The 26,590-nt window shown below is 40.3% G+C and overlaps 1 long non-coding RNA gene across 1 annotated transcript in view; it reads left to right on the forward strand.

Moving 5' to 3' along the window:
* Nucleotides 1-26,590, forward strand: part of LOC122686004 — a 42,581-nt gene that overhangs the window by 4,818 nt on the left and 11,173 nt on the right. The window contains exons 2-3 of the long non-coding RNA XR_006338605.1: nucleotides 4,371-4,501; nucleotides 11,710-11,824. This is a non-coding gene — a long non-coding RNA (uncharacterized LOC122686004). The remainder of the gene's footprint in view (nucleotides 1-4,370; nucleotides 4,502-11,709; nucleotides 11,825-26,590) is intronic.

Below are 26,590 nucleotides of genomic sequence, written 5' to 3' on the forward strand. Positions count from 1 at the left end.
CTGAGCTCCGTACATCTGTATAAGAAATAGGGGAAGACTGCAGACTCAGAATTCTTAGACAGCTGTAGTTACAGCTGAGCAGATGCAAGTATTGCATCGAGAATAATGCAATTACTGTCATATTAGATATTTCAAGTTAAGATCAGGGTTAAATAGACACATAATTGACTGCTTTAATTGTTGCAAAGAAAAGACTGTACTGAAATTTACTTTTAAAATTAGGACCTTCTCTTCTCATAAAAATATCTTCTGTAACTACACTTTAAAGTTTTCCAATATATATTATGATGTATAAGGATTGTATTTTCTTATCTTAAAATATCAAAGGATTTTTATGGTCTTTTCATGGGCTTATTTTGCATTCCAGGATCTTCAAGCAGGCAAATAGTAAAATGAAAAACATGTGCGGGACATTAGGATCGTAGTTGCCTCAGCCACTGTGGGGGTTACTACTGAGGGGGAAAGGTCTTGGAGGTGCTCTTCTTACTTTGAACAGAGATGTGCGTGCATAACAGCATCCCACGCCACATATTCAGCTGTACAAGTTGTACACGTTAAATATCTCACAATTGTATCTGTTAATTATATGTTACTAAAACTGGAAAAAGGTAAATTTTTAAAAATGCTCTTTCTTGCTGTGAGCGTTCTTTTTATATTTAGAGGATCAGCTCTTTTTCTAAACGATTTTCTAAACAAAGCTTTTGATTAAAAGTCCATCTTGTTCTCATGTATGTGGTTGTTGTTTAATCAATAGGAACATTTCATGCAAAGATGGGCACAAAAAAGGACAGAAATGGTATGGACCTAACAGAAGCAGAAGATATTAGAAGAGGTGACAATAATACACAGAAGAACTGTACAAAAAAGATCTTTACGACCCAGATAATCACGACGGTGTGATTACTCACCTAGAGCCAGACATCCTAGAATGAGAAGTCAAGTGGGCCTTAGGAAACATCAATATGAACAAAGCTAGTGGAGGTAATGGAATTCCAGTTGAGCTCTTTCAAATCCTGAAAGATGATGCTGTGGAAGTGCTGCACTCAATATGCCAGCAAATTGGGAAAACTCAGCAGTGGCCACAGGACTGGAAAAGGTCAGTTTTCTTTCCAATCCCGAAGAAAGGCAATGCCAAAGAATGCTCAAACTACTGCACAATTGCACTCATCTCACAAGCTAGCAAAATAATGCTCAAAATCCCCCAAGCCAGGCTTCAACAGTACATGAACCATGAACTTCCAGATGTTCAAGCTGGTTTTAGAAAAGGCAGAGGAACCAGAGATAAAACTGCCAACATCTGCTGGATCATTGAAAAAGCAAGAGAGTTCCAGAAAAACATCTACTTCTGCTTTATTGACTATGCCAAAACCTTTGACTCCATGGATCACACCAAACTGTGGAAAATTCTGAAAGAGATGGGAATACCAGACCACCTGACCTGCCTCCTGAGAAATCTGTAAGCTGGTCAAGAAGCAACAGTGAGAACTGGACATGGAACAACATACTGGTTCCAAATCGGGAAAGGGGTCCGTCAAGGCTGTATACTGTCACCCTGCTTATTTAACTGATATGCAGAGTACATCATGAGAAATGCTGGGCTGGATGAAGCACAAGCTGGAATCAAGATTGCTGGGAGAAATATCAATAACCTCAGATATGCAGATGACACCACATTATGGCAGAAAGCAAAGAAGAACTAAAGAGCCTCTTGATGAGAGTGAAAGAGGAGAGTGAAAAAGTTGGCTTAAAACTCAACATTCAGAAAACTAAGTTCATGGCATCTGGTCCCATCACTTCATGGCAAATAGATGGGGAAACAGCGGAAACAGTGACAGACTTTACTTTTTGGGGCTCCAAAACCACTGCCAGTGGTGGCTGCAGCCATGAAATTAAAAGACACTTGCTCCTTGGAAGAAAAGTTATGACCAACCTAGACAGCATATTAAAAAGCAGAGACATTACTTTGGCAACAAAGGTCCATCTCGTCAAAGCTTTGGTTTTTCCAGCAGTCATATATGGATGTGAGAGTTGGACTATAAAGAAAGCTGAGCACTGAACAACTGATGCTTTTGAACTGTGGTGTTGGAGAAGACTCTTGTGAGTCCCTTGGACTGCAAGGAGATCCAACCAGTCCATCTTAAAGGAGATCAGTCCTGAATATTCTTTGGAAGGACTGATGCTGAAGCTGAAACTCCAATACTTTGGCCACCTGATGGGAAGAACTGACTCATTGGAAAAGACCCTGATGCTGGGAAAGATTGAAGGTGGGAGGAGAAGTGGATGACAGAGGATGAGATGGTTAGATGGCATCACCTACTCAATGGACATGAGTTTGAGTAAACTCTGGGAGTTGGTGGTAGACAGGGAGGCCTTGATGTGCTGCAGTCCATGGGGTCACAAAGAGCTGGACACGACTGAGCGACTGAACTGAACTGAATCACTAAGTCATTGACTCTTTTGTGACCACCTAGACGGTAGCCTGCTGTGCTCCTCAGTCCATGGGATTTCCGAAACAAGAGTACTGGAGTGGGTTAACATTTCCTACTTCAAGGGATCTTCCTGACACAGGGATCGAATCCGAGCCTCCTGTATTGGCAGGCAGATTCTTTAACCACTGAGCCACCAGGGAAGCTCCACATGTGTGATAAGCTACCTCAATTAGAATCTGTTTTCATATTTCCAAATAATTCGATTTTTTAAATTTTCTTTTCTGTTGTGTTAGTCTGACTGTTTATTCATCTGCCATGCTTTGAGTCAGAGAATTGCTAATCACTTCCATCTTGGTTCTTCATAAAGGGGCTATCAGAAATTTTGCATATATTTTACACATACATGTGGATTTTAGAGCCAACTGGTTTAGTACCAGGACCTCATTTACGTATGTATTTTTTGGGGAAAATCACATTACATTTCCATTACCTAGAAAGATGTCTGGTATCTTTTTTGTTGAGTCATCTTGATGAAAAGCGACGGTCGTCTTTCTATTTGTTCAACCTCACTTTTATCTTTCAGGAGTGTCTGTAATGTTCCTTGTGAAGATTTTGTATGTTACTGTTAATGCACAAAATGTCTTTTAGGTTTTGTTGACGTTTTTCCTGTCCTTACATCCTCTGCCTGGTTATTCTTTATACATGTTATGGCTATAGATTTTTGTATAATTTTGTATTTTGCTAACATTCTCAATTATTTTATGATCACTTTATCACTGATTCAGATATTACAAGTAAAGTATTGTATCATGTGCAAACAGTAGCTCCAATTATTTTCTCTGGTTTCATTACATTAGCTAATAAATCTAATTCTGTGTTAATAGTTCAATAAAATAGTAGGCACTTTTGCCTTGTTCAGGGTCTTAGTGGATATTCTTCTGCTGTTTACCTAGTAAGTCACTGACTTGTTTTAGAATTGAGGTAATTTATTTTACCAATTTGAAGAAAAATCCATGATTTTCTATTTTACAAAGTGTGTTTTTTTTTTTAATCAGAAGTGGATTTTGAACTGTGGAACTTTTTTCAGTATCTATGTCAATAATCAAATTTTCTAAAGATTTTTTAAAAAGATAGTGGTCATGCTAAAGAATTTCTTAATATTGAATCACTCTTGCTTTCATGTAATAAGCCTTAGTCATGATATATTAATTTTCAAATATGCTATTATAATCTATTTCCTAATGTTTCATTTAAGATATGTTTGCCCTGGGACTTCCCAGGTGGTCCAGTGGTTAAGACTCAGTGCAGGAGTCTTGGGTTCGATCCCTGGTCAGGGAACTAAGATCTTGCATGCCATGTGTGGCCAAAAAAACTAAAAAAAAAAAGGATTTTGTTTTGTCCCAGTATTTCAAAATGAGACTGGTCTGTGTTTTTATTTGCTATGCTATTTTATCAGGCTTATGTATCTATCCTATATTTCCTTTGTAGTAAAGTTTTTGAAAATGTCTAATTCCAGGGACAGCGGAGCCTGGTGGGCTGCCGTCTATGGGGTCACACAGAGTTGGACATGACTGAAGCGACTTAGCAGCATCCTTGGGAAAATTAAAGTAGCATTGGATTATCTAGCCTTTGAAGTTTTGGCTGAATTCCTTGTGAAACCATCTGCCCATGCTAATTTTTAAGGGCTAATTCCCCCTTTCTTCTATGAAAATTAATCCAAGTTTTTTTAAAAAAAATATTTGTATACTGTTCTACAATAAAAAAATACTGGCCTATAAAGGTGTGTATGCCCAATTCCCTGGGACTTGTGACTATGTTATGTTGCATGGAAGAAGTGAGTGTGGGAATCTGATTAACAGTAGAGGACTTGAGATAGGGAGATTATTCTGGACTATATAATCTTTTGAGAATTTAAAAATGCATAGCTTTTTTTTTTTCTAGGTCAGAGAGACACCTGTGAGAGGCACTTGATCTTCAGCCACTGAATCTGGCTTTGAAGACTGAGTGAGGGACCATCAGCTAAGGATTTCAGTGGCTTCCAGAAGCCGGGAACGGCTCTTAACTGACAGCTGGTAAGAAAACAGCCACAGGGAAACACATCCTGGCAACACACCATTCAGCAGGAAACAAATCCTCCTGTAGACAACCCAGAAAAGGAAGCAGACTGATGACATCTTGATTTTTGTTCGGGGAGACCCATATTGGATTTCTGACCTCCAGAACTCCAGATAATACATTTGTGTTAAGCCATTAAATATGCCAAAGGAAAAAACTTTACAATAATAACAAATGACAAAGGATAAAATTTACAAAGCAGAAATAGAAACACAGACATAGAGAACAAACAGATGGATACCTAGGGGGAAAGAGGAGGTGGGATGAATTGGGAGATTGGGACTGACATATATAATCTACTGATACTATGTATACAAGAGATGAGAACCTACTGTGTAGCACAGGGAACCCTATATTAAGTGCTCTGTGGTGACCAAATTGGGAAGGAAATCCAAAAAAGAGGGGATACATGTAGATGTACAGCTGATTCACTTTGCTGTGCAGTAGAAACTAACATAACATTGTAAAGCAACTATACTCCAATAAGAATTTTTAAAAATTACACAACTAAATAAAAAGATTATTGCTTAAAAACTTGTGTTGAGCCACTAAATTTGTGATATTTTTGTGGCAGCAATAGAAAACAGGGTCAAATTTGATAAATATGTTTGATACGAAGTGGGCTAATTTAGATAGGTTTTCAAATGTGTTTCCATATAATTATGCAATATGGAGGCATGATTTTTAAAGTTTTCTCTACTTCCCTTTGGTCATTTATTATTTTGTGTATTTGTTCAGTTCAGTTCAGTTCAGGCACTCAGTCGTGTCCAACTCTTTGTGACCCCATGGACTGCAGCACACCAGGCTTCCCTGTCCATGACCAACTCACGGAGCTTACTCAAAGTCCTGTCCATCAAGTCGGTGACGCCATCCAACCATCTCATCCTCTGTCATCCACTTCTCCTCCCTCCTTCAATCTTTCCCAGCATCAGGGTCTTTTCCAATGAGTCAGTTCTTCCCATCAGGTGGCCAAAGTATTGGAGTTTCAGCTTCAGCATCAGTCCTTCCAAAGAATATTCAGGACTGATCTCCTTTAAGATGGACTGGTTGGATCTCCTTGCAGTCCAAGGGACTCACAAGAGTCTTCTCCAACACCACAGTTCAAAAGCATCAGTTGTTCAGTGCTCAGCTTTCTTTATAGTCCAACTCTCACATCCATATATGACTGCTGGAAAAACCAAAGCTTTGACGAGATGGACCTTTGTTGCCAAAGTAATGTCTCTGCTTTTTAATATGCTGTCTAGGTTGGTCATAACTTTTCTTCCAAGGAGCAAGTGTCTTTTAATTTCATGGCTGCAGCCACCACTGGCAGTGGTTTTGGAGCCCCAAAAAGTAAAGTCTGTCACTGTTTCCGCTGTTTCCCCATCTATTTGCCATGAAGTGATGGGACCAGATGCCATGAACTTAGTTTTCTGAATGTTGAGTTTTAAGCCAACTTTTTCACTCTCCTCTTTCACTCTCATCAAGAGGCTCTTTAGTTCTTTGCTTTCTGCCATAAGTGTGGTGTCATCTGCATATCTGAGGTTATTGATATTTCTCCCAGCAATCTTGATTCCAGCTTGTGCTTCATCCAGCCCAGCATTTCTCATGATGTACTCTGCATATCAGTTAAATAAGCAGGGTGACAGTATACAGCCTTGACGGACCCCTTTCCCGATTTGGAACCAGTATGTTGTTCCATGTCCAGTTCTCACTGTTGCTTCTTGACCAGCTTACAGATTTCTCAGGAGGCAGGTCAGGTGGTCTGGTATTCCCATCTCTTTCAGAATTTTCCACAGTTTGGTGTGATCCATGTAGTCAAAGGTTTTGGCATAGTCAATAAAGCAGAAGTAGATGTTTTTCTGGAACTCTCTTGCTTTTTCAATGATCCAGCAGATGTTGGCAGTTTTATCTCTGGTTCCTCTGCCTTTTCTAAAACCAGCTTGAACATCTGGAAGTTCATGGTTCATGTACTGTTGAAGCCTGGCTTGGGGGATTTTGAGCATTATTTTGCTAGCTTGTGAGATGAGTGCAATTGTGCAGTAGTTTGAGCATTCTTTGGCATTGCCTTTCTTCGGGATTGGAAAGAAAACTGACCTTTTCCAGTCCTGTGGCCACTGCTGAGTTTTCCCAATTTGCTGGCATACTGAGTGCAGCACTTTCACAGCATCATCTTTCAGGATTTGAAAGAGCTCAACTGGAATTCCATCACCTCCACTAGCTTTGTTCATATTGATGTTTCCTAAGGCCCACTTGACTTCTCATTCTAGGATGTCTGGCTCTAGGTGAGTAATCACACCATCATGATTATCTGGGTTGTGAAGATCTTTTTTTGTACAGTTCTGTGTATTATTGTCACCTCTTCCTAATATCTTCTTCTTCTGTTATGTCCATGCCATTTCTGTCCTTTATTGTGCCCGTCTTCCAATACTTTGGCCATCTGATGCAAAGAACTGACTCATTTGAAAAGACTCTGATGCTGGGAAAGATTGAGGGCAGGAGGAGAAGGGGACAACAAAGGATGAGATGGTTGGAAGGCATCACCGACTCATTGGACATGGGTTTAGATGGACTCTGGGTGTTGGTGATGGACAGGGAGGCCTGGTGTGCTGCGGTTCATGGGGTTGCAAAGAGTTGGACACAACTGAGCAACTGAATTGAATTGAATTGCATGAAATATTCCCTTGGTATCTCTAATTTTCTTGAAGAGATCTCTAGTCTTTCCTATTCTATTGTTTTCCTCTATTTCTTTTCATTGATCACTGAAGAAGGCTTTCTTATTTCTCCTTGCTATTCTTCAGAACTCTGCATTCAAATGGGTATATCTTTCCTTTTCTCCTTTGCCTTTAGCTTCTCTTCTTTTCTCAACTATTAGTAAGGCCTCCTCAGACAAGCATTTTGCCTTTTTGAATTTCTTTTTCTGGGGATGGTCTTGATCACTACCTGCTGTACAATGTCAGGAACCTCCATCCATAGTTCTTCAGGCACTCTGTCTATCAGATGTAATCCCTTGAATCTATTTGTCACTTTCACTGTATAGTCGTAAGGGATTTGGTTTAGGTCATACCTGAATGGTCTAGTGGTTTTCCCTACTTTCTTCAATTTAAGTCTGAATTTGGCAATAAGGAGTTCATGATCTGAGCCAGAATCAGCTCCTGGTCTTGTTTTTGCTAACTGTATAGTTTGTACTTACTCTCTTTTTCTTCAATGAAGTTAGCTAATTTTTGTTTATGGCTACTTTCAGGTCTTTGCAATCGGCAGTTTTGGAGCGGAATGCTAAGGGCTGTATCTTACCTGATCTTTGCCCCATTAGCTCTTTGCCCCATTGGCCCTGAGAAGACAGGGCCAGGCTTACCTCGTCCTGAATCTACCTCTTATAATTCTCTCTCTCTTTTTTTATTTTTAAATTTTTTATTGGAGTATAGTTGATTTACAGTGTTGTATTAGTTTCTGCTGTACAGAAAAATGAGTCTGTTATACATATATCCCCACTTTTTCAGATTCTTTTCCCATATAGGCCATTACAGAGTATTGAATAGTTTCCTGTGCTATGCAATAGGTCCTTATTTGTTTATCTATTTTATTTTCTTATTTGTTTATCTATATAGTAGTATGTACATGTCATTCCCAGTCTCCCTGTTTATTCCACGCCCACCCCCCTATAATTCTCTTGAATTGATTTCTCTTGCAGGAATGCTAAACTCAGCATGGAAAAGCCAAGCCTCACCAATATTGATTCCCTCCCCACCACTTAGTCTCACTCACAGGCTCTACCTGCATGTGAATTTGGACCCTCTGATTGGCTTGCTCTGTCTGCGTGGTTGCACGTGGCTCACTCTACACCCTCCCGGCCTGATCCATCAGCTCTGCTTACACTCAGTTGGGCAGAGCTTAGACACACCCAGCATTCTTTCTCTCCTACCGGGAAGGAAGGCTGGGAAACATAGTGTTTATTCTTAGTGGCTGTCTGTTCAGCTAAAACAGACATTATCTTGTAACGGCAGAAGAGAATGCATAACTGGCCGACTGTTGGCATATGCCACGTCTTTATCTCATGATTTTTTCTTATATTTTCCCCATTAAAACTAAGGATGTTTCTTTGCACTTAAATGCTTAAAAATTTACCCTACACTAAGTAATATTTACATTGAGAGAAATTTAAACTAGTTTATTCTTTATATAGTTGTTAGTTTTTTTCTCCAATGAGACTAGCCCTTTTCATATATATTATAGTTAATAATGATCATTATTTAAAAAATTCAACCAATGAGAGAGAAATATCCAACATTTATGCACATTGAGAAAAAATATCATTAATATTTTGATGACTATTCTTTCCTGTAACATTTTAGAAATATACCCCCACTTTTCCAAAGATTTTATCAAAAAGTCATCATGCAGTAATACTGCCTTCACTGTATAAACTTTTAAAAATGCAGTTTTCTTTTTGTTCGTTGTCTTTTCTCCTCTCTCCAAGTAGTTAACCCTAGATATCAATGTTATCACTTTGGTATGTATCTTGGCTTACTTTAATTTATGATCATAAAATTATATTCATACATATATTTGCATATATTCATGCACATGTATAATTGTATGTATATTTTAAAATCTTGGTATTGTTTGTTTAGAAAAGTGGGATAATATATATTACATATTGTATTATAATGCAATGTTATTATTATATTTCTCTGCTGCTTACCTTTCTGACTTAACAGCATGTTGTAGAAATCTTTTCAATAATTGATTTTATGATTTTATTATTAATTTATTTATTTTGGCTGTGCTAGGTCTTCGTTGCCGAATGGGCTACTCTGGTTGTGGCAGTCTTCTCATTGCGGTATCTTCTCTTGTTTCAGAGCACAGGCTCTAGGGCTTTCGGGCTTCAGTAGGTGCAGCTCCTGAGCTTTAGAGCACAGGCTAAGTAGCTGTGGCATGCAGACATAGCTGCTCTGAGGCTAGTGGGATCTTCTGGATCAGGGATTGATCCCATGTCCCTTGTGTTGGAGGGCAGATTCTTTACCATTGAGCCACCAGAGAAGTCCTCAGTCATTGATTTTAGATTGAAAGTATTCTTTGCAATTGCTGCATGTTATCTCATAGTATGGTTTTACCCAACTTATTTAAATTTTGGGGTTTTCCTGATAGCTCAGTTGGTAAAGAATCTGCTTGCAGTGCAGGAGACCCAAGTTTGGTTCCTGGGTCGGGAAGATCCCCTAGAGAAGGGATAGGCTACCCACTTCAGTATTCTTGGGCTTCCCTTGTGGCTCAGCTGGTAAAGAATCCACCTGCAATTCAAATTTTTACCTGATATTGAGCATGCATTTTTTTCTTCACATTTTTTGTCCCTGCCCTGAAAAACAGCATTAATCTTCCCTATATACCAGTACTTCATTTCTACAGAATAGATGGCCAGTAACAGGGATGCTGATGTGAAGAGTGTATGTACTTTAAATTTTAATAGATATGGCCAGGGTGCTTGTCCAAAAGGCTAAAACAATTCATACTTCCTCCAGCAACATATGGTTATATCCTTTCCCACAACTCCATCAGCCATAGGTGTTATCACTCTTTTAAATCTTACCGATATCGTGTGTGAAGTGATATCTCTTGCTACTTTAACTTTTTGTTTTATGATCATTGAGACTGTGTGTGTCTGTGTTATATGTGTAGTATTTTTAGGCTATCTGAAAAATATGATAAAACAAAACCCATGAATTTTAGTACTTCAGTGACACATGTGTGTGTCAGTCACTTAGTCATGCCCAACTCTTAGCGACCCCATGGACTGCAGCCTGCCAGGCTCCTTTGTCCATGGGATCTCCCAGGCAAGAATACTGGAGTAGGCTGCCGTTTCCTTCTCCAGGGGATCTTCCCGACCCAGGGATCGAAACTCAGGCTCCTGCATTGCAGGCAGATTCTTTACTGTCTGAACCACTAGGGAAGCCCATAATTTGTCCATAGAAGGCCACATCAGCTGTTCAAAAGATAAAAAATTCTGTGCAGAGCTTCTTGTGATATGAAATGCCCATCTCACTGCTCTTTTTCTTTTCAGAAGTAGTTTCAAATTTTAAATTGTCTAGTTAACTGGTTGTTTTCTTATTCTTTAAACCCAGCAGATGACTAAATAGCTAGTAAGCTTCTACTGCCAGGTAAAAATATGCTATACATCCCATTGCTTCAATAGTAAACATTTGGCTATTTTTGCAATGTTTAAAAATACTTGGATTACTTTAATCTTAAAATTTTGGCAGTCAATTTAGAAGAGCATCGATTGGAAGTTCTTCCTGACCTGTCTGGGTCTTTTCAGGGTAAATGTAATTGCTGTTTCAGGAGGTTAAGATTCTAGTCCTGTAGCTTTGACATAGGTGAACCTACCTAAAGACTAAGAGAAATAATTTTGTCATAATTCAGACTAATGGTAGACTCTTAGTCTAAAGACATAAACTTTAAGTTAAACATTGAAGCCATTGATTGTGTTCAATGTAATTGATTTTGGTAAACATTAAAACCAGTCTTGTAAAAGTCTTGGTCTAGGTATTTAAAGAGAACAGCCTAGGTATTTTTCAAGTATGGTTGTTTGTGTATTTATTACATACCTGTTCTATTTAAAATACAAAATCTTCCAAAACTGTTCCTTTGTGCCGTTATGTTAGTTCCCAAATATTACAGCTTGATTTACTCATACCAGTCTCAACTTTTAAAACCTATTCAAATATCAAATATATTTTTACAAAGGCACTGTAATTGCTCTTATGAATTCAAAGTGCATGATTACTGTACCTATATGTAAATAGCATGTATATTATGGATGCCAAAATCTAATACATGTATTAGGTTGTACTAGATAATTCCCCCCTCATGGTATCATGTTTCTCTTAAATTTTTAGGAGTCTGTGGTCTGTTAATATAAATGCTCTGAGTGCTGGGTCAATTTTTAAAATATAGATGTACAAAGTTGTAGCTACTTGTTTTTCTTACAGGAAAACTGGCACCAACCTTTTGGCCAACCCAATATGATGTGATAGACACAGAAACTGTGAAATCAGGTTTGGTTGTTCCTGTGGCATTTCAAACAAGCAAAAAATGTTAAATTGTCTATAAAGAAACTGTGTTTGTAAGTTTTATTATTAAATCTGCCACTGCTTTGCTGACTCATAAAAATGGAAAATGTGTGCTTTTATAGGTTTATAAAAAGGCAAGCTATCGTTTCATGAAAAATATCTTGCACCGATTGAATACAGGTGGCTGCTTGTTTGGACTTTGAAGATGTAAAGGCTTCGTATAGATGTCTGAAAAAGGTAATACAGCAATATAAAAAAAAATCTTCCTCTCTTTGCTCATCAATCCTTTGGGTATTCCATGTCAAATAAACGCTACAACAATTTATAGTAAGAGTACACAGTGGAAGTGCCAACCCTAACACTCCTTAGGACTGGATACCAGCCAGGTTTTTCACACCAATATTTAATGCGAACTAAAACGTCTTTTCCACTGGAAGTGTGAGAAGGAGCCTGCTTTCCTATATTTGGCTACGCGCTTACGTGAAGTATAAAGTCAAATGCCCGTGATGTTCTCTTTATTTCAACCGTGATGAATTGTGTTCATTTGTTTAAGTGCATGTGGCAGCTTTAGTGTTCCAACTATAAATTTTGGTTAACGTCTATTGACATGCTGTATTAAACTTAAGAAAAACAAATTACACTTCACCCGTTTTAATTGACTAAATGTGTCAAAAACACAGTGCGTCGAACACGAAAGGTCAGAGCCTTCGTCTACACTGTAATGGGTGTCATGGCAAGGATCCAACTTTTCTTGTACATTTCATTTTTCACCGAGTTTGAGGACGAAGCATACGTTTCACGTTCACTTCCACTTCTCATTTGTACTTCAAAGTTTATCACAGGCTGTGTGACTACCAAGAACCCTTTTCTCCTGTGCTATTTAAAATTCTCTTCACTGTGACGTGCCTGCCGAGAGAATACTAATGTTCTCCTGTAAACACGGCCTCAAGAATGGACTGCGGCGTTCTCAGGAACAAAATGCTGATTTATAGCACACATAGATCACCGTAGTGATGCCTGGAAAGGACCCCGTTTACATATCTTGTCCCTGCTTCCACGACTGAACCAGCAACTGTGTGGCTAAACTTGGCATCCTAGGTTCCCTTGGAATCTGATTAAAGTTACCAGTTCTTTGGCTCTGCATCCATTGGTTTATATAAATCTTGATTCCTCCAGTAATTTATTAGCTTGAAGCTTGATGATTATATAATGTTTATGAAGCTCTCTCTCACCTGCTACCACCCACCTGTCCTTCCCTGCCCCCGCCCCTGCCCCTAATTACCTCTTGGTCTGGGATCTTTTCATCTCTTTTCTCAAAATTAGCTCCTTTTCAAGGGTTCCACCATGAGTTTCCAGTGTGAATTTATGTCTGGAAAAACTCTCCATGCAGCCGGTGTTTGCAAAGTGTTACATTTCGTTTTGGATAAAACAGGGATTCTAAATCTTAAAGTTTATGCCACTTTCATCATTGCTTGCAACAATCTCATTCCTTATGACATTCCTCATTCCATAAAACCACACGTTTTATGTCAGCAGTAATGAGACACTGTCAATATTTGTTCTACTAGGATCAACGAGGGGTGGAAAACCTAATAGTCGTCCTTATCTGAGAAGCTCAGACACTGCCTGGTGGAGCTTCATTAGGACTTTCAATCCTCCTTAAAGAAAGGAGAGAGCTTCCCTGGTGCTCATTGGTAAAGAATCTGCCTGCAGTGCAGGAGATGCAGTTTCAGTCCTTGGGTCAGGAAGACCCCCTGGAGAAGGGAATGGCAACTCACTCCAGTATTCTTGCCTGGAAAATTCCATGGACAGAGGAGCCTGTCAGGCTATAGTCCATTGGGTTGCAAAGAGTCTGACCCGACTGAACGGCTAACACTTTAAAGAAAGGAGAAGACCACCCCACCCTAGGGAATCGCTACTACCGTGAAGATTTTCTGTTTATTTTTGTTTTTTTAATCTTGAAGATTTGATGAGAGTGAGTCTGGTTCTAAATGATGGGCAGGCAGACTTTCTGTAAGGGACCAGAGAAGGAAATTTTAAGCTGAGAAGCCCAGATGGTCTCTGTCACAGCCCCTCAGCCCTGCCATCCATGGCACAACCTTCGGTGTTGTATAAACTGATAAATGTGGCTGTGTTCCCATAAATATTTATAGACAATGAAATTTGAATATCATATAAATTTCGCGTGTCATGAAACAGTCTTCTTCTGACTTTTTTCCAACCTTTTTAAAATGCAACACCATTTTTAGCTTGGGGGCCATAAGAAAACTGTTGGCAGGCTGGATTTGGCTGGAGGGTCCAGCCTGCCAGCCGCTGCTTTAAACTCACATAATACTAATTTCTAAAAGGCTCAAGATGATTAGAGTTAGAAAGTTTCCCTTTTAAAATAGAGTTGCTCTAGTCTTCTCTATGGGTTTCCCATGTGACTCAGTGGTGAAGAATCAGGCTACTAATGCAGTAGGCACAAAAGATGAGGGTTTCATTCCTGGGTTGGGAAGATCAACTGGAGAAGGAAATGGCAACAAGTGTTCTTGCCTGGGAAATCCCATCCCATGGACAGAGGAGCCTGGTGGGCTCTAGTCCACAGAGTCGCAAAAGACTCGGACACAACTGAGCACAGTCTTCTCTTAATACAAGAATCGTTTCCCTCCCTTCCCTCATTTTTGAGTCGGATGGTAAATATGGTGGCATTTGGAGTCGAACCCTATGAGGATGAGATGTAGCAACAGCATGTGATGCCTGGCCAGTATCTGCTCCATCCTTGTCATCCCCATGCCCGTGGCCCCGGGCCTCTGTGTGCTGTCTTCTCTGGCCTCCAGGGTGCCTTTGGCCCATGGGGGAGGCTGTGCTGGAGGTGCTGAGGCAGCAAGATCCCTTGGGGGTAGCCCTTGGCCAATGACCAAGGGTAAGTATCCCCAGTGTGGGTGGTCTCCAAGGGAAGGCCTGCATTGCCCCTCTGGTTCCTCAGCGGGGTGGGAGCCCTTGTTGCTCATGGCTGCAACATGCTCAAAAACATACCCTTGACTGGCCTCCATCCTTCTCTGTTGCATCCTAACCTCTCTCTTGGTACGTCTTAAGACTCCCCCAAAACCGCCTGCTTGCTAGAGCCTCAAAAGGTAGCATGTTGTTTTATTATTTTCATAAGTTATTTAGAAAAATTATTTATTGACTGCACTGGGTCTTTATTGTGGCATGTGGGCTTTCTCTAGTTGCAGAGAGTGGGCTACTCTCTGGTTGTCAGTATGCATGGGCTTCTCTTTGTGATAGCTTCAGTAGTCGGTGTACCTGTGCTCAATAGTTGCAGCTCTCGGGCTCCAGAGTGCAAGCTTAGTAGTTGTGGCCCATGGGCTTAGGTGCTCTGAGGCCTGTGGGATCTTCCTGAACCAGGGATAGAACCTATGTCCCCCACACTGGCAGGCGAATTCTTAACTACTGGATTTCCAGAGAAGCCACAGATGGCATGTTCTTAAATTTAAAAATAATGAGGCCCGCTGGCCTAGGTTGTAAATCTTCAATCCTTCCTTTTTCCATCTGTATTTAGGCAGGGCCGGCCAGCTGTCCTCGAGCGTGGTGGGGACTTTTTTCTCCTCTTTTGTCTTTGGCCGAAGGGCAGATACCAGAGCTCCTGGCCCTCTGAATGATTGCTCACCAAAGAGCATTCCGAGAAGAGGTGTAACACCTCCACCCAGGTCACACCCATTGTTGTGTTGTGTGTGCTGTTACAGATGACTCAAGAAAATAGGTCAGAGGGGACACAGTGTGATTGCCTCCCCTCCCCCCATGCCTGTGACATGTCAAAGGTTATCTCTCTATGACAGCTCACTTTCTCTTTTCTGTTGTAACGTGTAGGACTGGGATGAAGTAAAGTGATAGGGTCTCTTTGAACTCCAAATCTCTGATAAATTTTACTCTGTGTCCAGTCCACTGCCGATTTCCTTGCTGCCCTTTGCAACTCTGGCCCATCTGCTCACTTTTCTTCTTTATGGTGCTGGGGTAAAGTCATTCCAGAAAACAATTTTTACATTTTTATTAAGACTTTTTAAAAAGTAGTTAAACGTTTTCCCCTGATAACACCCTCACTCTGGATCTTTCTTTCATTAGCAGGAGGCATGGATATGCCTTACTAGTATTTCTTCTACTGACTCCTATTTTTGAAAAGTACAATGTCTTCATTACTTACAGTGTAAGTGGAAGTGACCAGAAGTGTTCTTGGGATAAAATTTTCTTAAGGAAAGAGAAATAAAGTGAGAAAATGCAAAGGAGAGATATTAAGATTCCATGTATAGCAACAAAAGGGGATGGTAAAGGATCTGAAACCATTAAATACAAAGTTGGTAAGATAGAAGGGTTATGCTTACCTAAAGTCAAAGGCACTTAGAGAAGCAAATTTATAATTTAATCAAAAGTTTTTATTTTATTTTTTAAAATATTTTTTAATGTTGACCATTTTTAAAGTACTGAATTTATTACAATATTGCTTTTGTTTTTTTTATGTTTGGGATTTTTTGGCCCCAAGGCTTGTGGGATCTTAACTTCCTGACCAGGGATCGAACCTGCACCCCCTGCATTGGAAGGTGAAGTCTTAACCACTGGACTGCCAGGGAAGTGCCAAAAGTTTTATTTTTAATAGAAGTCGCTACCACTACTTCAAGTTGAATGTCAGATTTTAAAGAATGTTTTTTGAATAATTATCACCATGGTAACTTCCAATTGCTATGAATATTAAATAAATGTTTACTTGGACTGAAAATTTCTTAGATACTTTGGCAGAGAGAATGATGTGGAAGGCTAAGGTGAGAAAAAGGAAAACCAGGAATTATACTTTTGTAGGCCATACTTGCACACGTTGAAGTGAAATAGATGCATTCATATAGTTTAGAACTTGGCTTTGAGGCTACACTGAATATGGCCAGTTTAGTTCAGGAAGTGATTCATGTGGTTTGGGAAAGAAAAGTACAGTTACGAGTAACCCCTTGTCTATGATGAGCTGTGGATTAGATGAAGTCTTCGAGGGGATTGGGATGGGGAACACGTGTAAATCCATGGCTGATTCATGTCAATGTATGGCAAAAACCACTACAATATTGTAAAGTAATTAGCCTCCATCTAATAAAAATAAATGAAAAAAAACAACAACGTTGTTACAAATAGGAACTTGGATGGATCAGTGGATTGTCTTGATTCTTTCTACATATTAGCCTAGACCTGGGTGTTAAAGGTACTTCAGTTACTAAGATGTGGTCCCTGGCTTAGGCAGCCTCTGGTGACTTTATGAGCAGCACCAAAAATGGTACAGGAAAGCCCAAGAAGCGCCTTATGCTCTTTGGTCGATTCCACTGCACTGTGGAAAGCCTATGGTGTGGTCATTGCTTTCCTTGGTCGTGGAGTCATACTGCCTTCATCCCTCCATTCACTTCACTCAGCATTTTTGGATCACGTGCCGTAAACTGGATGTGGTGCTCAGTGATTCAGATGTCCTCAGGGAGCTTACTCTCTTGTCTTTAGAACAAACCAACACTGAGATATAAGAATGCATTAGTAATCTTTGAGCTTCAGGAGTCATTAAAATTGAATTATGACATTGAATAATCCATATATGAAAATTAATGTATTGCAGATGACAGTCTTTGAGGGCAGCCTCCTGGCAACACATGACTACAGTCACATGAAGATGGGAGGTAATGTGAAGACAGGACATCTTCTCTATTATGTTCAAAGATTTAGTTGCCAACTGTTACTTTTAATAATCTATACCATCCATGCAGCAAAACTCAGCAATGAATTTTCAAGTTTCCTACTGGTCATTTGAATAACACTGCAGATAAAACTTTTTACATTATAAATGGATGTCTACCACCTTAAGATCACTGCCCATCTCACTTCATCCTTCCTTGGGGTCCTCAGTTGCACATCATCATGTATCATCACCTTTCAGCCTGCTCTGGTTCCCCCATCTCACACTTCATCATGTCTTACATTCTTTGGGAGCTCTCTGCTCTGTCAAGGAATCTGTCTCCACTGTTTACTAATTCATTATTTCCAAACCAAGTATAATGTAATCAAACTTTATTGGTATCTAAATTAGTTCTTTTTAATGTATCAAAACTAGGACTACTGCATATTATCAAAAGGGATAATTTCTTTGATAAAACGTGGTCAACAAGTAGTAAATGATACTATGTGGTGTCTGGGCTTTATTCTTCTCTACATTGATTCTATGAACTTGAGCAGATAACTTACTATGGTGCTTTTGTGACATTAAACAGAAAGAAGTTAAGTTATATACTGACTGCCCTATTGAGGTGTCCACATTATGAGTTGATCATATTGCTTTTGGTGATGTTAACTTGAGCAGGTGATTATTTTGAGTACATATCAGAGTAGTGAGTGTCATTTTGGGGGAGGTCACCTTCTTTACCTTAAATAGCTAAGTAATTTCTTTTATTCTTATTGACCAATAAAGGCTGAATGAGAACTAATCTGGATCATTTGAAAGATCACAAAATTGAAAAAACTAGGGAAATCCCTGGCGGCCCAACGTTCAGAACTCCACACTTCCACTGCAGGGGGCAGGGGTTTGATCCCTGGTCAAGGAACTAAGATCCTGTAAGCCGCTCAGCATGATAAAAAAAAAAAGTAATAAAAAAATTAAAAGACCAGTTATTACATGGTTTACTCTTGAAGTAAGTAGATTTCCCTGAGTGAATTATTGCTTCAAATTTTCTAAGGCAAATTGCTAACATATATTTTATTATGTGATGGAGTTGAGCATAGCAAATATAATATTTTTATTCACAATTGTTTCACTTTATCTATTCAAATTCTAAGCCACCCTTGTGGCTTCCCTTGTGGCTCAGCTGGTAAAGAATCTGTCTGCAATGCGGGAGACCTGGGTTAAATCCCTGGGTTGGGAAGATCCTCTAGAGAAGGGAAGGACTACCCACTCCAGTATTCTGGCCTGGAGAATTCCATGGACTGTACACCATGGACTTGCAAAGAGTCGGACACGACTGAGCGACTTACTTTCACTTCATTCAGATTCTCATGTATTCTATGTACAATTTCTCACTCTTTGCTAATATAATAATTTTGAATTACCCAAATAGATTTTTTCCATTACTCTGTGTCTCTCAGTCTGTTCAAGCTGCAAATACCACAGACTGGGTGGCTTATAAACAACAGAAATTTATTTCTCACAATTCTGAAGCCTGGGAATTCCAACATCAAGGTGCCAACATGGTTGTGTCCTAGTGGGAGAACTCTTGCTTGTTCATAGCTGGCCATTTTCTTGCTGTGTCCTCAAGTGGCAGAAGTGGCGACAATGGGACCTTTTCTTAAGGGTGCTAATCCCATTCGTGAGAGTGCTGCCATCACGATCTAACCACTTCTCAGAGGCCCCCACCTCCTAACACTATCATCTTTTGGGGTTAGGATTTCAAATATGAATTTTAGGGGGACACAAACACTCAGACCATAACATCATGTCCACTAGAATCAATAGGTTGTACATTTAGAAGTTCACCCTCCCCAACAAAGTTACTGCAATTCAATGTGTTTCAATGTGTTTTGGTAGCTAGCACCTCCGGCTGGGGCGGCAAGCAGCAATTTCAAGATCTAATGCGAAAGCATCATGATTTCTGATCTGATTTTAATAATTCTAGGAGTTGCCAAGATATATGTAATGTCTCATTGGTGTGACTAGAGTATTTTTCCATTAGTCCTAGTGAATATTGAATTCATACTATTAAAGTGGGCAAAACATGCCTATAGGAGGCATTTAAATTGCAATGCAGAGAAGTATTTATTATTTAGAACAATATTTCAGTTTAAAGAATCAAACCTGCAAATTTAGGATGACTAATTTTTACCAAGGCACCTTGTTATTGCCTAGGCTTAAAGCATGATATTAAACACATATGTTACAACAAAGCAGTCAGGTCTGTGTGGTCAACTTTTAATTTTGTTTTCATTCTACTCTTTGGCCTGTGGAATTTAAGACTTTGTTTATTCAGAAGATGATGAGAAAACCCTGCCTTTGGAGTACTCCATAAAAATTTACAGGGACAATGCTGTTTTCTTTAGTCAAAACAATGCATTTCATTGACTTTAATGGTTGCTTGCAGTTGTAACTGGTTTGTACTTTGAAGCACTTTGATATTTGTTATCAGTTTTTGACTTAAGAGATGCTGGTTGAAATACAAATAGGTTGATAAGTCTTGACTGATGTTAGAAACAGGCATTTTCAATTTAACTTCAGGAATCTGAGAAAACAAATGTTAATGTTTGCAGAATAAGAAGGTATGATGTTATATAATCAAGTATTCACAGAAACATGAGGTCCTTGGTGGCTCAGATAGTGAAGATCTGCCTGCAGTGCAGGAGACCTGGGTTCGATCCCGAGGGTGGGGAAAATCCTCTGGAGAAGGAAATGGCAACCCACTTAAGTATTCTTGCCATGGGCAGAGGAGTCTGGCGGGCTACAATCCATGGTGTCACAAAGAGTCAGACACGACTGATTGACTAAGCACACACATGCCACACAGAAACATACTTATATTTATCAGGTATGATCCAGAATAAGAACAGTGTGAATTTTAAAAATTGAGACAGGCAATGTGGCACTGATATTTATACGTAAGTGATGGAGGGAACATCCAGAAGAATTTTGTGTAATCTCTGATGGCCAGTACATATAAGACTACTGGATTCAGATGGAAAAGGTGAGATGACTTGAACGATGTATTTTAGAATGCCGACAGCCAGTCTACGGAAGCCCACTGACTGCCAAGAGAAGACCAAAATGTCACCTATGCTTACTCTTGGTTGAGCAAGCATTTCTTGCATCCCTTTAACATGTTAGGCACAGGTGATGGAGACAGAAAGATAAATAAGACACTATCCCCTGTCTAGAATCAGGCTATATATATAAAGTAGTAATAGGCAAAATAATAATCATCATTTATTAAACACCTAAAGTATGCCCACTGCTTAAATGCAGTTACTCCTAACACTCTGATTCTACAAAGTATCATTTGTTGCCATTTGCCAAGAGGAAGAAAGAAAGAAAGAAAGAAAGAAATAGCCTTGAAGTGGTTAATGAACTGACCCAAGTCACAGAGAGCAAATAGAGAATTTGGTTTGGACCTTGTTCAGATCCCAAGGTCTAAGGTCTAAGGTCACCATTTTGAAAATATATGGGTCAGATCATGTAGGTCATTTAGGACATTTCAAGTAATTTATATTTTATTCTGAAGGCTATTGAATGCTGCTGATTTTAAATAGCTTGTGGCATGCCAGGATGTAGGCTTTATTTTTTAATGTATATTTTTTAAATAAATTTTTTTTATTTTCCTCTAGTTTCAGCGAGCCAGGGCTACTCTCTAATTGTGGTGCATGGGCTTTTCATTGCAGTGGCTTCTCTTGATTCAGAGCACAAGCTCTAGGGAGTATGCACTCAGTAGTTGCAGTGGATGGGCTTAGTTATCCTCTGGCATGTGAGATCTTCCCAGACCAGAGATGGAACCCATGACCCCTGCATTGGCAGGAGGATTCTTAACCGTTGGACACCGAGGAAGTCCAGGGTGTGGGCTTTAAAGGGAAATATCAGACAAGGATGGAGAATGGAGATGAAACCTCAAGAAGGTAACACTGGATTAGCAGGTAAAATTGATGAGCCCTGAGAACAGAGCCTTGAAAATGAAAGTGAAGGGAAAGCGTTAGTCACTCAGTCATGTCAGATTCTTTGTGACCCCATGGACTGTAGTTCACCAGGCTCTTCTGTCCATGGGATTCTTCAAGCAAGAATACTGGAGTGGTTAGCCATTCTCTTCTACAGGAGATCTTCCCGACCCAGGGATCGAACCCAGGTCTCCCACATTGCAGGCAGATTCTTTTCCATCTGAACCACTAAGGAAGCTGCTCAGGGAAGAGGATAGACACGTTGAGGGCCTCAAATATTTAAGTGGGAGAAATAGGAGATGACCTTCCATTTCCATCCATTCTTTATGTGAAAGAAAAACAAAGAGCTATCATGTTATAAAAACTGGTTGAGGAAAGAGATCGAAAAAGTCAAATGTCATAGAACAATCAAGTATGATAGAATATATAATTATCCAGTGGCTACAGCAATTTGGAAACTGCATGAATAGCAATTTGATCTCATCAAGAACAGTTGTTGGAATTCCCTGGTGGTCCAGTGGTTAGGACTTTGAGCTTCCATTGCAGGGGGAGTGGGTTTGATCCCTGGTTAGGGAACTAAGATCCCACATGCCTCATGTTACCACCCTCCCCCCTCCAAAAAAAAAAAAACAAAACAAAACAGTTGTTGTAGAATGGTGGAGAAAGAAACCACATTACAGTGAGTGAAGAACCAAGTGGGAAGCAAATACTGCTGTTAAGAAATGATCGTGAAAGACAAGGCGTCCTAGAGAGATTGCTCAAGAGATGCACTGGCTGGAGAGAGGGCTTGTTTCTTCACAAGGAAGAGGCTTGAATCACATGCAGAAGGTGAAATCCAAGACAGAGGAAGAGGTTCAAGGGCAGGGGAAAGCAGAGCTGTGGAAGATGTGGGATGCTAGACTAGCTTTTGGCAGGAGGCGGGACATCTTACTCTCTGTGACAGAAGGGATGTAGGTGTGAAGATATACCATGTAGGAAAATAGGACTTTAAGAAACTTTTTCCTAAATGATTTCTGTTTTTCATGTTGAGAAAAGGATAAGATGATCTATGGCAAATGAGAAAGATAGGGTTTGAAAAAGGAGTAAATGTAAATGGTAAAAAATTGTGGAAATGGGAGAAGAAGCAGACTGCTGCTGCTAAGTCGCTTCAGTCGTGTCCGACTCTGTGCGACCCCATAGACGGCAGCCCACCAGGCTCCCCTGTCCCTGGGATTCTCCAGGCAAGAACACTGGAGTGGGTTGCCATTTCCTTCTCCAATGCATGCATGCATGCTAAGTTGCTTCAGTCATGTCCGACTCTGTGCAGCCTCATGGACAGCAGCCCACAGGCTCCTCTGTCCATGGAATTCTCTAGGCAAGAGTACTGGAGTGGGTTGCCATTTCGTTCTCCAAGGAGCAGACTAGGGATATGTATAGAAAGAACTGCTGCTTGTCCCCAAAGGTTTGATCAGAGCTCTGAAACCATGTTTCTTCCTGATGCCAGATTTCATGACTCTGGGATTGTTTTCATGGTACTTAGATATAGAAATGAAGTAGATCAATGGCTAGGTTGATCCAAAGGTTTTCAGTCTTTATGGGTCAGAAGAGAGACTGACCAAGTCAAGAGCCAGTAGATGTTAACAAGTGAATGTGTGAATATTTGAATAGAGTCTGAGACTCAGGCTAGATATGAAGGAATGGGAGGAAGAAGAGGCAGGTTCTTTGAGATATATGACAGATACTGATAAAAGTAGGAGAGTGGGGAATCTGTAAAGAGAAAAATTTGTGATTGGGATATGGTGCTTTAGATATAAAAGATGGAATACTTTCAGGGGAAATGAGATATTTAAAACACCCCAAAGCAATTTGCATATTTTTTCATGGGGGGATCATGGCATCTGGTCCCATCACTTCATGGCAAATAGATGGAGAAACAATGGAAACAGTGACAGACTTTATTTTCTTGGGCTCCAAAATCACTGCAGAGAGTGATGGCAGCCATGAAATTAAAAGATGATTGCTCCCTGGAAGAAAAGCTATGACAAACCTATACAGCATATTAAAAAGCAGGGACATTATTTATTGACAAAGGTCCATGTAGCCAAAGCTATGGTTTTTCCAGTAGTCATGTATGGACATGAGAGTTGGACCATAAAGTTGAGAGCCGAAGAATTAATGCTTTTGAATTGTGGTATTGGAGAAGACTCTTGAGAGTCCCTTGGACAGCAAGATCAAACCAGTCAATCCTAAAGGAAATCAGTCCTGAATACTCATTAGAAGGACTGATGTTGAAGCTGAAGCTCCAATACTTTGGCCACCTTATGCGAAGGACTGACTCCTTGGGGAAAATCCTGATGTTGGGAAAGATTGAGGGCAGGAGGAGAAGGGGATGACAGAGGATGAGATGGTTGGATGGCATCACCAACTTGATGGACATAGTTTGAGCAAGCTCTGGGATTTGGTGATGGATAGGGAAGCCTGGCATGCTGCAATCCATGGGGTTGCAAAGAGTCGGACATGACTGAGCAACTGAACTGAACTGAACTGAACTGTGTAGCAGAGGGAACTTGACTCAGTATCCTGTAATAATCTATAAGCGAAAAGAATCTTGAAAAGAATAGATTCATGTAGATGTGTATAACTGAATCACTTTGCAGCACAGCTGAAACTAACACAGCATAGCAAATCAACTATTCATGTGTGCTCAGTCACCCAGTCTGTCTGACTCTTTGTGACCCCATGGACTGTAGCCCCCCAGGCTCAGCAAGGATACTGGAGTGGGTTGCCATATCCTTTTCCACAAGATCTTCAATTTAAAAAAATGAGTTGAAAAAGCCCAAAGTGGCAAGATTATGTGAAACAGTTCTTTTGGTCTCTTGTCCATCATGATCCTGCTGTTACAGAGCCGAGCACACCGTATGGTGAGCATGTAGTGTCTGTCCCATTCTATTATGATTTCATCCATGGTGCTGACTACAACTTATTTATTTCTGAACTTCCAGTGCTTAGCAGTGCCTGGCACAACCTGCTTGTGTGTGCTTAGTCACTCGGTCGTGTCTGACTCTTTGCGACTCCATGGACTGTAGCCCGCCAGGTTCCCCTGTCCATGGAATTCTCCAGGCAAGAATACTGGAGTGGGTTGCCATGCCCTCCCCAGGGCATCTTCCCAACCTAGGGGTTGAACCCAGGTCTCCTTCATGGCAGGCAGATTCTTTACCATCTGAGCCACCAGGGAAGCCCTGGCACATCCTAGGGATTCAGTAATGTTTGTTTTCTCATGTAGACAGAAATAATCAGAAAGACTTCATGAACTAAGCATGTTTCCAACAACCTGCTGTCCTTTTTTTTTTTTTTTTAAATCACTGTTTTCCATATTCGACTTTTTCCCCAAACGATCAGTACAGCACACGTTAAAGTGAAAGTGTTAGTTACTCAGTCGTTTCTGACTCTTTGTGACCCTGTGAACTGTGCCCGCCAGGCTCCTTTGTTCATGGATTTCTTCAGGCAAGAATACTCGAGTGGGGTACCATTTCCTACTCCAGGGATCTTCCCCACCCAGGGATCAAACCCAGGTCTCCTGCACTGCAGGCAGATTCTATACTGTCTGAGCCACAGCATTTATACTCACAGAACACAGTAGGTACATAGTAAATAGTTGCAATCAGTTGATTATAAAAGAGCAACTTTCCCTGATTGTAGAATGTTGGACTTTGCTTTGTTGCTACTTCTGTAAACCTACATCTGGGGAAATATATTTAAACAGATTCCATTTACTTTTCTTAGTTCTGACAAAAATATGTTTTACTTCCTGAAAACATGCCTTTGAGGTATGGCTTCTTCACCTTGTTGAAGGTATTCAGCACGTGATTCTGACGCTGACAGAATGATTTCAGTAGGAGTCGAATCTTTGTACACTGCGTGCATCCTATCCAGGATGCCCACAGACATTTAGAAATTTGCAGAGAACTCTGCTGAAAATTTTATTCCAGTTGATTAATAGCTCATCTACCTCACAAAAGTGGAAAATTGAACTAGCTTATTTGTATCTTTTTTTTTTCCCTTGACTAGCTCTATACCAGTCAAAATCATTGAATAATTACTCAGAGAGCTCAAGTGAGGTTTGGGTAAATCAACATGTCTGGGGGATCATTTGACTGGCATAGGATGGAAAAAATATTGCCATTTTAAAAAGTGAAAAAGCCTTTTAATTACAGGGATATTTGAGTGCTGGTAACAGGAATGACTTGTTTCTTTCAGATGCACAAACAAATGTCAATACTAGTTAGAGCTTTTGCCTGGGTTCTTCACTGTAGTTTCCGAGATTCTCTCTGGTCCACTCCCAGTTTCAGAGGGTGCTGTTCTTCTTATCTTGGACCAAGTCATCTTCTTTATTTTGAATGTTTGTGAGGACTCATTACCTATCACCCATTTATCTATAATTTAGAGAAGTTTGAAGTACTGTATCCGGAAAAGGCAATGGCACCCCAATCCAGTATTCTTGCCTGGAAAATCCCATGGACGGAGGAGCCTGGTGGGCTGCAGTCCATGGGGTCGCTAAGAGTCGGACACGACTAAGTGACTTCACCTTCACTTTTCACTTTCATGCATTGGAGAAGGTAATGGCAACCCACTCCAGTGTGCTTGCCCGGAGAATCCCAGGGATGGGGGGAGCTTGGTGGGCTGCCGTCTATGGGGTTGCACAGAGTCGGACACAACGGAAGCGACATAGCAGCAGCAGCAGCAGCAGAAGTACTGTATCAGGTTCCTAGATGTCTCTTATAGATATTTATAAAACTCCACTTAACACAGGACTTTCCAGGTGGCTCAGTGGTAAAGAATCTGCCTGCCAATCCAGGAGATGCAGGAGACATGGGTTTGATCCCTGGGTCTGGAAGGCCTCCTGAAGGAGTAAAGGCAACCCACTCCAGTATTCTTGCCTGGGAAATCCCATGGACAGAGGAACCTGGCGGGCTACAAATCCTCAAGATTGCAAAGAGCTGGACCAACTGAGCGGCGGAGAGCGCGTGCATGCACACACACACACACACACACACACACACACACACACACACCCACCACTTAACACAGAAAGGAACCATAAGAATATAAACATCACCTGAGGTAATTGTGAACCCAATTGAAAGTATTTCTATATTCAGTGGCCATCACAAATAGCCACATCCTAACAGTAGCATCTTCAATCTTTATTTTGACCACAGATGTAAAAAATCTTAGTAAGGTCAGAGGGGTTATATATTACTGTTCTATAGCAATTTCAAGGTTCCTGGCATAGGCTTAATGATGAAATGATATCCTGTGTGACAAACCAAGACAAATTGCTTCTTT

This window comes from Cervus elaphus, chromosome 29 (genome assembly GCF_910594005.1).
Source record: "Cervus elaphus chromosome 29, mCerEla1.1, whole genome shotgun sequence".
Classification (NCBI taxonomy): Eukaryota; Metazoa; Chordata; class Mammalia; order Artiodactyla; family Cervidae; genus Cervus; species Cervus elaphus.